Genomic DNA, 15438 nt, shown 5'->3' with positions numbered 1-15438 from the left:
GAGGACCAGGGGCCTCATGTATAAACGGTGCGTACGCACAGAAATGTTGCGTACGAACCTTTCCACGCTCAAATCGCAATGTATAAAACCTAAACTTGGCGTAAAGCCACGCACATTTCCACAGTAACTCATACCTTGGCGTACGCAATTTCTCCGCTCGGTTTTGCAGACTGGCGGCACCCAGTGTCAAAGCAGTGCTACTGTTCCTGTGTGGTTACCCTTTCTTAGATCCACATCCACAGCGGCGGCTTTATCAAATACACTGAAATTAACCGCATATCGTTCATAAATTTAATGCATCTGATTGTAATTAACCTGTAACAATATAATGCTCCACAGAATGGTCAAACTACTGTTCCTGTGTGCTCATCCTTTCTTTCTTAGCTCCACATTCCTGACGCGGCTTTATAAATACACTGAAATTAACTGCATATTGTTTATTAGTGTAATGCATCTGATTGTAATTAACCTGTAGCAATATAATGGGCCAGGGAATAGCCATAGTATTCTAAATACCATAACTGCTTTAGCGTTGTTACGCTCACTGCATCTTGTTCTTCTTTTTGCTGCTCCCGTTAAGGGTTGCCACTGCGGATCATCTTTTTCCATATTACTCTCACTGCACCACTCGGAGTATTTATATCACTGTATCTGAGTGTGAATCACAGCAGCAGATGATCGAAAAGAGAATTATCGGTATACAGTTTCAAGTACACACTACCTCAACCACGGCAAAAAGCGTCAAAGCCTTTCCTGTACGGACCTCGCGTTTCAGACACAGTTTCATCCCAAGAACTATAAACACACTCAATCAGTCCATCAAGTGCTCCTTGTAGAACTGTTTGTACTTATAAGTACAATCACCTCACTGTAAACTTACACTACAGTTATAATATTACACAACCTGCGCTACTTTATAAAGCGCGTATGATGACAATATCATTTTTAAGATGAAATGCAGCAAAATATGTTGCTTATAGTATTCAGATAAAACTTTAACTTCATTTAAATAATCTGTATTGTTAATAATTAAACATGTGAGGACACGGTGCCGCAGCGTATAGCTAGTTCAAGGATAGCTCCTGCCTTGCGCTGTATTCTTGCTGGTGCTGACGCGACACTGGAAGGATAGACGAATAGAATAATTAAACATGTACTACGAAGATATTTCAATGTTCCTTAAAAGTTTTGAAGAATCGGCGTTCTAAGCTTACAAATGGTTTAACGTCTATTACAGAGCTGATTGTGTGGCGATTGGAGAAAGAAAAGTATGGACAGGAATTGGAGGTTAGTACGTTTGAAAGAGACAGTACTTCTGTAATAAATTATTTCATCGAAGGTCGCACATGGTGCAGCAAGCCTCTTGCGTGAGATATGAACAATCACTGCGCCACCATGTTCCCATGTTTAATAACATGCTTTGATTCCTATCATCATGAAAATGATATCATGTATACATCTCAGTATTTTAATTATTCAGAGAGCTGTAATATCTCGAATGTAATGCATTCTGTGTCCTGTGGGAGAAAGAGAAAGAACGGAAGCACGTAGTGATTCACACACATAGAGCACATAGAAGATCAAACACAGAACAAAGCATTTAACATGCTACTTGAGAAACTAGTAAAATAAACGATTTTAAGATGAAGTTTATGATGTTCTACTTTAATGGCAAAATAAACTACGTGATTAAAGTGGACATTTCGAGATTAAAGTTGACATTTCGTGCTTTTTTCCCACTGTGTGCCTATGTTTTTTGTTTGTACCCTAATATGCTTTCATATGACACTCAGATGGTGGGCTACGACTCGCCTTTTCACGGCGACTTTGATATGTGATTTCTTTTTTATTTCGGGCACTGCGACTTTGTGAATTTGATCTTTCGAGTTTTTCCGACACTCTGTCACTCGATCAACTTTCTTTTGTTGATTATACCACTGTTTAAACCAACAAATAGTACGTTTTTCCTTTGCCTCCACTTGGTATTCACTGAAATTCTTATATTTCCCCCCGTGCTTTTCCCATTGTCTTTTCACAGAAGGCTATTTATATTGATTTGCATATTCAAAGAGGCGTAATTCTGGGAGGAGTTGGGGCGGGACAGAAGGCGCATGCACGTGCGTTACTTTTCACGCTGATCGGGATTTATGTAGTGGAAGAACGTGAAAGTATGCGTGCGCACAGATTCCTGCATCTGGATTTTTCTGTGCGTACGCACAATCCCGCTTTTGTGCTTACGCCATGTTATAGTGTGAGTTCTACGCACGGCGTTATACATGAGGCCCCAGGAGACCACCCAGAGCTTCTTTCTCAGTTTTTTTCTCATTTTTATATAAGACATGGATAAAAATGCATCATTTTAGCATCACCTATTTCCCCCTAGTGGCACATTATCCATAATTGTTTACAGCAAATGTTATCATTATGATTATAAATAATTCATTCTTTTTAATCATGGCACTTGTCATGTTGACATACTGGTCAGACATGCATTGGATTTTGCTGCACTCTGTACACATGATAATCCTACTGCTAATACTATTACTACTAAAAAACCAATGGCTTCAAATGATTTTTTTTTCTTCCAGCAGTCTACTGGGTTGCCATTTTAAATTTTGGCTGTTAGACTTCTCCATCTTGCTGGACAACAGATGGACCAGTTCTTATAAGTGTACTTTTATAATAATATAAAAGACAGGAAATGGTGAAGGGGTCATTTCAAACTCATTTTCAAGTCTTTCAAACTCATTTGGATAATTAATAGCTAAGTTGTGCCAATGTCTCATCCAAATACTTTTTAAAGATTGTCAAAGATTCTTCCTCAACTGCACAACTAAACAGTTTGTTCCAGATTCACAAAATCTATTCTATAAAGAAGTCCTTTGTGGATTCCATTTTGAATGTGGTGACCACCGTCCTTGAGTAAATGAGAGTATGAGGAAATTCTTCCTTGCATGTCCAACCCATACGCAACATAATGTTTGTGATTCACTATTTAAGTCAAATGGTTCTGCTTTATCAAAGCCTTTCAGAATTCTGAAGACCTGGATTTGGAGCATGCACAAAAGAAAGGATTGGCCATCAATTTATTCTACGACTATGGGCTCACAGGGGATTGGTTTTCCCCATGATTCACTTCTTCTTTTCTCTTTTGTCATCAACCCTTTGGTATACAGTATACTGTACATTTGTATTTTGCTGGGCATTTGACTTTACATACTAGTGTGCCTGGAGTACTTTATTTTATAAGCTTTTATAAAAGTGTGATACATATCTGTTGTTTTCTATACTGGTCCCTAATCACTGCTTTTGTGTGTTTTCTTTTTTTTTCCAGCACATGGTGCACTTGTATGCTGCAGCCACATGTGATGCTGGGAAGAAGAAGAAGAAGGCTCCACAAGATTATCCTGTGAGGTCTATAGGGACCCTGCTGAGCCCCAAGCCCCCCAAACAAATCCAAGTTCCCAATCAATGCTTTTATTTAACAAATGTATCTTTCCCTAGGCTTGTTTTCCAATTGCCCAGCACTAAAACATCCTTTCATTTTCCTTTGTTTTTCTTTTACCTTTTACTCCTCCCAGATGAGTGCTGCACTTCTCCAACTTGTGTGGCCAAGTGGAAGACTCTTTCTTTTAAGACCCAACCCAGGAGTACTTCTGATGCTTAATTCATTTGCTCCTGGAAGTACTTCCAGGTCAGGTGAAACCACCCTGGTCACTCAGCAGTTAATTCCCAACAGCTCCACCTGTCGGCCACCACAGAACCTGATAGGGCAGCCCTATGGGACCACAACTCCCATGCTGCCTTGCGGTCATCCATACTAGGGTCCACCAGAAGAGATGTTGCCACCCAATGTAGGGGGGAACTATCTGCCCAGAGCAAGCAGTCTCCCACTGTCCCGTATTTCTGGCCTGCTATTGTTTCCCCACCCAACACACCTACTGCCACAACTAGGGAATCCATTCCCGGAAATTCGGGAATCCCGCATTTCATTCCCGGGAATCCCGGGCGCCCGGGATGACACAGTGCACGGGCATCTCACATGTGAACGGTTTTAGAACGACCGAACTTATTTTTAATAAAACTACTGCTATATGTTGACACAAATAAAAGACTAACCCTATCTGCAAGCAGTTCATGCTGTCATATAAGTGCACGTATCTTTAGTTGTGGTAATTAGAGCGTAAAAAGCACAACATCCTCACAGGTGGCGCAGTGGTAGTGCTGCTGCTTTGCATTAAGGAGACTGTGGAAGATTGCGGGTTCACTTCCCGATTCCTCCCTGTGTGGATAGCGCTTTGAGAAACGCGCTATATAAATGTAATGAATCATTATTATTTTTATTATTAACGTGTCCAGCGTGTGGTCGTTCACGCTACAGCACACCTTTGTGCAGAAGTACGCCAGCCGCTGAGAAGCACGCTCTGCCTCCACTGAAGTAGGCGGTACAATCATCAGATACTGATACACTTGTTCTAAACAACGCCCGCATTTGCCGTTGCTCTGAAACAGCACCATTTCAGCTTTTACTGATGCATCCAGTTTCTTGTCATCATTCTGTGATGGCAAGTTTCTTAGCACAGATAATGCGGATACAACAGACTGACGCATTGCAATTTCAAGTTGCTGTTCAAGGCTGTTGTCTGATGAAGTGCAAGCTGCAGCAATGGCGCCACCTTAATTTTTTTCAACTATAACTCTGTTATTTCTTGATCGATCTTTACACTTTTACACGCTATATATGCAGGCTTGGCCATTCCCGTTTTCCCGGGAATTACAGCAGTTTCATTCCCGGGAATGTGGGAATGAAAAATGTCCGGGAATCCCGGGCTCCCGATCTCCTAGCCACAACATTCCTCTATGTCCATCTCTTGGCATACAGGGAGTAGAATGCAGGACCCTTCTTCACCATCCCTTATTTTGGTTTCTAGGCCAGGTAAGGGAGCAGGGTCCATCACACCTGTTAATGGACTATAGAATGCCCAGATGATGCTGGGTGGTCGTTTAGCACTGAGACCCCTGGGGGTTTTATTTTATCCAACATCCTGCCAACTTGAATTTTTATTTATCTGACCATAGTTTTTGTTATTAAGCTGAAAATTTTAATTCTTCACTGCTTAATTCAACCTTTTATAAATAACTGTTCTTTAGTTTGTACTTTTTTTTCTAACTCTGGTTAGCTATTATTATACTACAGCCCTTTGAGCTACTTTCATGTGTGAAAATGTACTATTTAAAAAAATGTTGTATTTTAAAAGAGTGCTTCCTTGCTTCAGCGTGGTGAAGTGGGTCTCACTATTACTTCATAGATTCACCATTCTGCATTTGATGTTGTCTTTGCAGAGCCTACACATTCTAAAAGTATTTCTGTGGATTTTCCTCTGGGTATGCTAATTTTCCATCCACCAGTGACATGTGGTGAGGTTCATGGCTGGTGAGGCACTGAGTCCTTCAGAGTCAGACTTACAAATATATGAACCCAAAAGAGTAGCTTATTCACTATTCAATTGGCAGCATGTACAGTATATTGACTACTACTTATGTTTCATATCTCATCAGCATTCTTTACACACACATAGGTAAGGCGTATATTTGGCTAAGAAAGAACGTTACATTTATAGCGGCGAGAGAGAGCGGAGAGAGCGCATTTGCTCTGCACCCTCCATGTATTCTAAATTTGCCGTTGCAATTCCACAATTCATACTCATTCAATACAAATGAAAGTATTGAGTAGTGTACCAAAAAAATGGATTTCAATTTTGACCTTAATTGAAATATTTAGTTGTTTTTAAAAGCTTTTAATTCTGATGCTTTAATCAATTTTAATTCACACTGTTCAACAGAAGGATAACAAGAAGAACAAAAAAATATCTTATTTTAGGTCAAAATTTAGTTTTTAAATATTGGATTGTTTTTTCTTAGTCTGATCCCATTTTTTATGAAATTAAAAACCGTTTATGGTCTTACCTTTATAAATGAAGTCCATGCGACTATCCTTCTCCACGAAAATCTCTGTCAATTTCTTGTAAAAGAAATTTTTTTCCTTTAGTTTTAAAAATCTTAATCTTCCATTTTGGCAGTCAGCCAGAACAAAATATTTAAATAAATGGACCGCTGCAGAGCACTTGACTTTCTGATATCGCTAACTTATCGGCGCCTCTGCGTAGAAGAACACCAACATCACATGCGCCCCCTTCAGTGCGGCACGGTACTGTCTGCCTCACCTTGTGCCTTTTCACTTCGGTTTTGTGTCCCTTCAGCAAGACTAAATATGTCACACACATTCATTAAAGGCATTAGCCAGACTGTGGAAAGTCAGGGTGTATAATAAGCGTGTCTGCATACATTATATTGGCGACATAGAGAGAGACAGCAACAGGCACGCACCAACTGTATGCATCAACCCAGTGTGTGAGAGAGAGCGCAGTCCGAGATGAGTCTCCACTCCTCGCTGCCGCACCTCATGTTTTCCCCCTGTATTTGAACAGGAAATACACCAATTCAGCAATTTTGACTATACAAATGATCAATATAGAAAAGTTATTGGAATCACACAGAAAACAAACTTGTAGCACAGACCGGTGGACAAATCTATTTTATGTTTTCATTATTAGTTTTTTTACTTTTCATGATGACAGGTGCATCCCCTGACCGCACGTCCCTGCCATCCACATACCAAAAGATGTGCTGGTTTAGTAAGTCGTAAATTCTATTCTGTGTTTGGAGACTGTGAGTGGGCCCTGAGATGTACTGGCACCCTACCCTGTCCATGGCTGTCTCTGGTATTGCACCTAATACTTACAGGAGAGGCTCCAGGCCCCCAAAGACATGAATTGGATTAAGCAGATTAGAGAATGATATGTTATGTTTTCTCCTTTCAGTTATTTTTTTCCAAACCTTAATCTGCATCCAAGCATTTTCTGTTAAACAGTATACTTAATATGTATCTTATACATATATATCCAAACATACAAGGTCTGTAACGTACTGGTGCCTTATCCAGGGTTAGATCCTGTCTGCGCCTTATACGGTTCTCAGTAATACTATGATTGGATTATGTAGATTCAGTCATTGGATACATTGAAAAATGTAAGGTGTCTTAAAAGTGATGTACAGAAAGCCATGATTTTTTTTATCCACTTTACTATATATGCCCTTTTGCACTTGTTTAAGAAACAATTACTGTATGTTATTTGTATAACACACTAATTAAACAAACTGTATTAATCAGTGAAAAATTTTAAAGGAGGTTAAACATTATCCATAATTCCAAGCATAAACAGCATGGCAAACTCAGCAAGTTCAAACTGAGAAGAACCTTTCTGATTTGTTTGTTGAAAGCCCCTATCAATATAGCCTACAAGCAAATGATTTGATCATTTGTTCTATCTTACTATGTGCTACACTATTCTGTTTATAGATTCTCTGAATGAAAATATTTTCTGAGGTTAATTAAGTTTCTTTTTTCCATTTTGCCCTAAAGAACCCTATTGGCTCAGAGATACCAGAAGCAATAACTCAGTCTGGCTTCAGAATCTCCCATGTTTCAGCTAGATAACTGTCAATGCACTTTGAGCAACATTGCTTTTATGAAAATGTACTATATAAATAAATGTTGTTCTTGTTGTTGTCTAAGGGTGATGCAGTGGTAGCGTTGTTACCTTGCAACAAGGAAAAGGGGTATAAGTCTTGGATGCTACCTGCATGTTCTCCCAATGTGCTCCAGTGTCCTCTATAAGATAGGTAGGTTAGGTGGATTGCTGATGCTAAATTGGCCCTGTGTGTGTTCCCCCAGTGAATGTTTGGTCCCCTACCCAAGGCTTACTCCTGTCTTGTGCCTGGTGCTTGCTGGGATATGCTCCCAAAACCTGATACGAATGATCAGGTTTAGAATTGGGATGTTCTGTCTGTGAGACTTTATTCAATGGAACTAGATGATATGGTATATGTTTATTTGCTGTGATGTCATGTTTTGATTTGTAGATATTAACAGTAAATGCAAGGGATAAGCCAGACAGTTTCATATTTTTGTACTTTCTGCAGATTAATGGATTGTTTATGCATCTCTCAAACTATTTTATGATTATGATGGCAACATCACAATGGTACAAGCTTGCTCATTTTTCTTGTGTTCGCCACTAGTTAATACTAGTTTTGCATGGCCACAGTAGTCTTGTGATCAGACATCAGTATTCTGCATAACTTCATTACACTCTCGCTGTTTAAGATGAAAGCATGGCAGGGACTTGATCCATGTATTAGATTCACTTAGAAATCAAAATAAATGTCTTTTACAGTTCAGTTAGAGGAAATCAAGATGATAAAAGGACTCTTTTGGTTGCTCTCTTACGACTTTGATTTTCGTTTCTGTGTTATTGCATTTTGATGATCGGTACTTTTGACTTCTCTCTCATGCTCTGACCCATTTGCTTCTCTTTCATCTCTTCCCTGCTTCATCTTGTCTTTTGGCAACTCCTTAGTATGAGAGGAAGCTTAAAGGCACTTTCAAAACAACTTCATGACTTTGGACTGTGTTTCTTGACAGTCAGCACATGTTCTCCTAACTCCTAATTGCCTCTTACTCTTATAATTTTTGCTCGTCTTCTTTGGTGTCATTTCCTGATTGTATCACCACCATTGAACTCCCTTGCCTCATGATACAGACTATCAGAACCTCCCCTAAAAAGTGACACCATTATCCTAAAGAGTATAAAAGCATGAGTCAATTCTCAATCAGGTAGCATAACACTCTGTCTTTACATGGTGACGCTCTCCTCTTCCTGTCTTGTGCATTGCATTGACATAAATGCTATGACACATTCCTGCTGTGCATTTCAAAAGTACATGCCTATAGTCCGAACGATCAGTTTGCTTAGGTAAAGATGGTGCTGTAAGCTGTCCCAATAAAAAAACTACCTTTGCATTATTATTTTTTTTATTTCCATCCTTCTGCAGAGGGCCAGGCAGAATGAACAGAGAAGAAGATGAAGATGACTTCTTGAGTCAATTTAACGTGACAGCCACCTGCTCCCTGTCTACTACAAGACATTTTTAAAACGCTGAGAGATTCCGAGCCTCCCACAAACCCCAGCGGTGAAGTTTTATATCTTATTAGCGCCTTTCCATTTTTAGACAGAGTATGTAGGGCACCAAAGTGTGCTGGCTGACTTTTCAGCTTCCAGAGCTGCTTTCACACCTCCTACTATATAAAAGTGGTAAAGTCACCCCATGGGGTGGAAAGTATCCGACTTAAAAACTGATAGCTGTAAACCAGATGTCAGGCCTGCCCGGGTTGTCCCTGAGACAGCCTTGGAGAGCACAGTCGGACCCCCCGACTCAGCTCTCCAGCACATCCCCACTATCCCCTATGTAACTCCTCAGTTCAAGCTATGCTTACCTTGTGTGAGTGCTACTGTCTGGCCTCTTCTCTGTCCTGTCTCTGAAAAGTTCACACACGCCCAGGACGCCGGGTGCCAGAGGCTGTCCACAGGTGACCCTCCTCCTCTGGCAGTGAGCAAAGATGGAGCCGCCAGCAGATTATCTTTAAATCCCTGCTCAGGCTCGAAGGGGGAGGGAATGAGGCTGTAAGCAGCTCACAGCCTACTGCCTTCACTCCATCCTCACTTGCAGATTAGAAAAAAAAAATCCCATTTACAAATAAATACATTCAGGAGTAATGATTCATTTCCAAGCGATCCTCCTGCCCTCTCTCTCACTCTTTCTCTCCCTCTCGCTCCACGCAGGCTGCCATGGTAACAGTAATGCTCACTGGCTGACAGACAGCTTTGGAGAGCGCTGTTTTTCTCTGGTGAACATGGCTGTCAGAGCACCCAGCTGATATGGGCTTGGGCCCTGCATGTTTGTGCTCATGTGTGTGCGTGTGAATCCTTAGGAACCTTCGCTACGGCTTTCCACTTTCCAACTCAGCTCTTGGTTACTGCTTTACCATCATTGCTACAGCGGGAAAGCACCATGGGAAAAGACTGTTGCTTCTTTGAACTGTTGTATGTTGTGCAGAAGTAGCTGTCTCTTGTTTGTGTCAATAGAAAACATTCAGTTATATACTGTACACCTGCAGGGCCATAAAAATTCACACACATTTTGGAGCTTGTTAACATGCTGTGTACCTCAGGTATTGTGCACAATATGTGAAAAGTGCATATTCTGCTTATGCTGGCATTATTTTCTTTTTGTGCATTCAACCCATGCCGATTTATAGTATAAGGGCCTATAAACATCTGTCTTACGGTTTGGGTTATTGTGTTAGTTGTGATATGCTATGTGCTTGTATCATTCGTGCGTCTTACAAATGCACCATTTTGTAATGTACATTCATCCTTTTTTTGTATATTAATTTTTATTCACTGTATTATTGTGTTGGTTTTATAAGTAAGCACCTCTTATGATGCTGTGCTCAGCTCATTTTCTGCTTCCAAAAGTATAGGTTTCAGTTTTTGCTTGTTTCCTCCTAGTTTCTGTTCTGCCAATTCCCTTTGGATCAGTGCGTTATTGTGTTGAGTTAGTACATCTGTTGTGATCACACTACCTTTTGACTTTGGATCAAGTGTTGTGCATTTGCACCTTTATGGTTTTTCTTGGTATGTCTTGTAATTATGTCAACACTGCTATTGGCGTTGCCCTGACTGACAGATGATATCATTTTGCATTTATCATTTTGTTTAGCTGAAAGTATTGTCAGCTTTTTAAAATGCTATGCTAAATTTGTGGTTTCTTCAGTCACCATTTGCTGTTTAACAATGTTGAATTTCCTCCAAATTAGCTGTTGCTTCAGTTATCGTTTGCTGCACGATTCTTTTATATTTTGTTATTTGTATTGTGTATGATTGATTTGTCATGGGTGGTATGGTGGCACACTGGTAGGGCTGCTGGGTTTGTGTCCTGGGTCGTTCCTGTATGGAGTTTGCATCTACGCCCCGTATCCATATGAGTTTGCTCAGAGTGCTCTGATTTCCTCCTGCACTACAAAGACATGTGGGTTAGGTGGATTGGCGACATTAAATTGGCCCTAATGTGTGGATGGTGTGTGGGTATTTGTCCTGCGATGGACTGGTGTCCTGTCCAGGGGTCGTTCCTGCCTTGAACCCTATGCTAGCTGAGTTAGGCTCCATCCCCCCCTTCGAGACCCTGTTCAAGATGAAGCAGGTTGGAAAATGACTGATTGTTTTCTTGTGTTGTTCTTCTTTGGATTGCTATGTGATTGTTTTCTTTTTTGCTAATGTATTCCACCACTGCTGATTGATTGTGTTGTGCCTGCTATTTGTGTTATTACCTGCTATTTTTATATACTGTATTGTATTTGTGCTGTGAGACTATAGTACTACATTTTCAATTTAAAATGACATTTTTAAATGAAAAGGATCTCTGTCCACACTAGCATTTTCATATAATTTACAAAAGTATCTTCATCTACGGTAAAATGAGCAAAAACACATAATGTATTTGCATATAATGTAGCCTACATACTATAATGTAGCTTACACTGTGAATGTGCACAAAAAAGACACCTACCCAAAACCGGCGATGCTTGAAAGGAGGGTAATACCGTTGGCCACGCGATTTATTGCAAACCTGTTGTGATCGGTAAATTATTTACCTTTTGCGCATGCATGCATGCAGCCTTCACACTGTACAAAGTGCAACTTTGATGCATACAGGAAAGCAACACAACAATGTCATGGAAAGCAGCTCTACATACTACTATATGGCTTTCTACTGTAAAGCGTGAGCCATCATTTACATTGTTTTTGCATTAACTTGCTTAGCAGATGTTTTCATCCAAAGCAATTTACATGACAAGTCAACATAATCAAGTAAAAATCAGTCTGGGGAGCTGTTACAAGACAAAGGTACAAAATTGATCTTCACAAGTAGAGAGCTCAGAACAGAAGTACAAGGCAGCTACAATTCAAGTCAAATCAGGTCAAGTTGGGGAGCATGCACTAGTACAGTGCGTTGCTGCTGCACCCACCACACGATGAAACAGCTCGGGATCCCAGTTGGCAACCCCCCCCAGACAGACACATGGTCCAGTCCCACCCTCCAGAAATTACCCTCTATCTGCCGCAGCCAGGTGTTACGTGGGCATCCCCTTGGTCCAACAATGAGGATCCTACGAGCTGGATCACCCTCGGGGAATCTAGCCACATGGCCGTAGTGCCATAACTGACACTCCCTCACAATGCAGGTAATGTACCTCTTTGCTACAATTCCTAGATAATGAAAACCTAACAACTAAAATCAGTGGCACAGAAATTCCAAGAGTCTTTAAACACTTCTTAAAAACATTGAAGGAGTCAGAATTCTAGCTCATACAACCGGCTAAAAGGTTTAATACCACGTGGATTTGGGATCACCAGATAATGTTCATCAGCTGACCTGAGTGGGCAAGAAGGAGCATAAGACCTCAGAAGTATCTCCATGTATATAGGTGCTAATCCAGTGACTACTCTGTAGGTAATCATCAAGGATTTGAACTGAATACATGCTGCTACAGAGAGCCAACGTAGTGATCTGAAAAGTGTAATAACATATGCCTGCCTCGGCTGATTGAACACCAGACGTGCCCCTGCATTTTGAATTGTCTGCAATGGCTTGGTGATACATGCAAGCAAACAGTTGCAGTGAACATGTGACAGGACCAGGAGTTGTGCTGCATATTCTGTCAGATACACTCTGATCAGAGAATGAGACATTATAATGAGCAGGACCCAATCAGGGAATTAAGCATGAACAAATCAGAGTGCGATTAGAGTCTGTGTTTTGGAAAAATAAAAACTGTGTTTATGGCTGTCCACACCATAATGCTGAGTCTGTGTTTTGAGAAGTATACAGCTCTGGAGAGTGCTTTCAGTAGTCTTCGTCTTGAAAATGCCGGAGTAGTTATAATTACCATTGCTGCTTATATTTGTATAACACTCTTCACTGAGTGCAGGCACAGGGTACTATGAACAGTCCTCATTTAATTTAGTGGGGACAAAAGGAAAAAAATGGAGACTGGTATCTGGGATTTTAAACAAATTCGTAGTAGTGTGGATACAGCCTATGATGTACTTTTTTTTTTGGATTGCTCTGTGTTGTGTCATTGTATTTCGTTGTCCTGGGCCATATTCATTAAATGAGATTGCACTTTGTGCAGTTATTCATGTAGTCGCTGCAGCTTTCAGTATGTCCAGTGTGACTGTACCCTATGCTCCTTTTTAAAATTTTACCGTGTTTGCTGTTTATGCTTTTATGTATTGTATTAATTTTTTTGTAGTTTTTTTTTCAGTTCATGTACATTTATATTTATTTGCTTGGCAGATGCCTTTATCCAAAGCGACTTACAATAGAGGTAAACATAACTGAGTAACATTAAGCTAGGGCCTGTTTGTTCAGCAAGTGTAGCAGGACAGGTAACAAAAGTTGATTGCCTTAAATGAAAATGATGTAATAACTAATAAATATACAATCATGGATTAGCAGTCAAACGAAAAACAAAACAGAAGTTTATAATTGTGTGATAGTATTATCTCAGCTATTGCAATTAATGAGTTGCTTGATTCTGTGGAATTTGCTTTCCTGTTGGTTGTATAATTGTATTGTTGCCTCCATTTGTATCTGTAGTGAATTACTGCATTGGACTTGCTAAAAAAAAATGCTGCATGTTGCCATATTTGTTTTGCCGTGTTCTGAGTGTCCTTGCAGTTATTCTCAACAAGCCTTTATGTCTTTAATGCTTTAATTCTACTGCATTTTCTATGTAAGTGGGTCTTTCAAATCTTGTATGTTGTGGCCTACGAAGGGCACTCCTGCCACCCAAACCCGACACAAGCAGACGCAGCACACACTTTTTTTTATTTTTTTGTCGTGGGAAATGCTTTCTCTCGTTTCCCACCTGCACAGCAATGAATATGGTACTTTCTTTTGTCTCTTTTCTCTTTTTTCTCTTCAACCTCCACTACTCCTCCAGCAAGCTTTGTCCACCTCCTCCCGACTCTGGCTCCTGCAGTAGTGGCTGCTGACTTCTTTTATGTGACTTCTTTTTAGTACTCACAGGTGTGACAGACACCCAACCCATTAGGGCACTTCAGCACCCCCTTGTGGCACCCACAGAACCAAACGGCTGTAGCAAACTCCAACTCCAAGCATGCCCTGCGGGAACCCATGGTCCTGCAGCAACCCAGGGGGGCTGTCCTCTAGCACCTTGGGAGAGATAATGCACACTCTGTCATGCAGCCCTTCCATTATAAAGGCATCCCAGGTGGGAAAGGGCCCCAGCTGTCCGCCATAATGTGTATTTATTGTGCTGTACTAGCTCTTTGCTGTGCTGCATTTTTGGATTGCACTGTCCGTTCTCGTGACTGCATGGCCTTTCCTTTTTTTTTGTCAGGGAGCATGTTGTGCGGAAGTGTTGCATTCTCTCTTGTGGCTGTTAATTTGTTTTGTGTGATTGCATTGTCTTTGTACTGCGCTATTGTGCTGAATGTATTAGCCGTGCTCCCTGCACTGTAAAACATTCCTGCTCTCCAATGACCTGCAAATCAAAGCAGTCCATCCAGCGTGTATCATGTTCCATTGCTTTATGAGAGAGGAGGCGTGAAAATCCGCCTCATTCATCCCTGAGCAGCACAAAGGGGTGATTTTGTTTAAACAGTGGAGTAAGAGGAAGAGAAAGTGTTCCTCCTCCACTGAATCTAGCAGGGCTGCTTGACATAAATGGAGTACTTGCAAGCAGAGTGGGTTAGTGCGTCTGAGATTCAGTATATCGCATGCTAAACCCCTGCACTACTCACATATGATGGGATTGCCTTTCAGCTGCAAGAACAATCCAGAATCCATTTATGACAGTGACGTTAGTCATAGTTGACCTTTAGTTTCAAGTAGTCAGTGGTTTTCCTAGTGTTTTACTGTACTGCAAGCAACAATAACTTTGAAGTCCAACGCTTGATTTGTACAGTTTGCCTGCATCCCTCCAGTTTAAAATGAATATAAAAAAGTCTAATCGCTATTATTTGTGAGTGGCATGGTGGCACAGTCCCAGAATGCTTTGGTGAAATCCCAACAGGGTCACCAGCTGTGTGGTTTTTCCCCAGGGGTTTCCTCTGATATTTGAAAGATGTTGGCCCTGTATGTGCAGAGTTTGCAGTCTTGCAGTAAGGGGACCAGGGTTCATGTCCCAGGTCCTCCTTGCGTGGGGTTTGCATGTTCTCCTCATATCTGCGTCAGTTTGCTTCAGCTTCCTCTCACTGTCCACAGACACGCATGTTAGGTGAACTGGCAGTGCTAAATTGGCATGGGTATGCCCTACAATGTTGTTTTATACTATGCTTAATTTTATATTTTTAATCAAGTGTGTTTTATTACTATATTTATTCATTTTTACATTCTATTGAATGCATTTGGACTTGCATTTGTATGTATGAAAGGTACTGTATAAAT

The 15438-nt window shown here is 40.7% G+C and overlaps 1 protein-coding gene across 3 annotated transcripts in view; it reads right to left on the bottom strand.

The window, feature by feature from the left end:
• LOC114646798 (uncharacterized) overlaps positions 1–15438 on the bottom strand; it is a 57345-nt gene that overhangs the window by 28982 nt on the left and 12925 nt on the right. Inside the window, exon 2 of one of the 3 annotated variants that reach the window (XM_051923340.1) lies at positions 9398–9623. The exons of the other annotated variants lie outside the window; for them this stretch is intronic. The gene's annotated coding sequence lies outside the window, so the exon portion shown is untranslated. The remainder of the gene's footprint in view (positions 1–9397; positions 9624–15438) is intronic. 3 annotated transcript variants of the gene reach the window in all.

This window comes from Erpetoichthys calabaricus, chromosome 2, assembly GCF_900747795.2.
Source record: "Erpetoichthys calabaricus chromosome 2, fErpCal1.3, whole genome shotgun sequence".
In the NCBI taxonomy this organism is placed as follows: Eukaryota; Metazoa; Chordata; class Cladistia; order Polypteriformes; family Polypteridae; genus Erpetoichthys; species Erpetoichthys calabaricus.
Note: the sequence above shows the minus strand (reverse complement) of the source record. Positions and strands in the feature narration are given on the sequence as shown.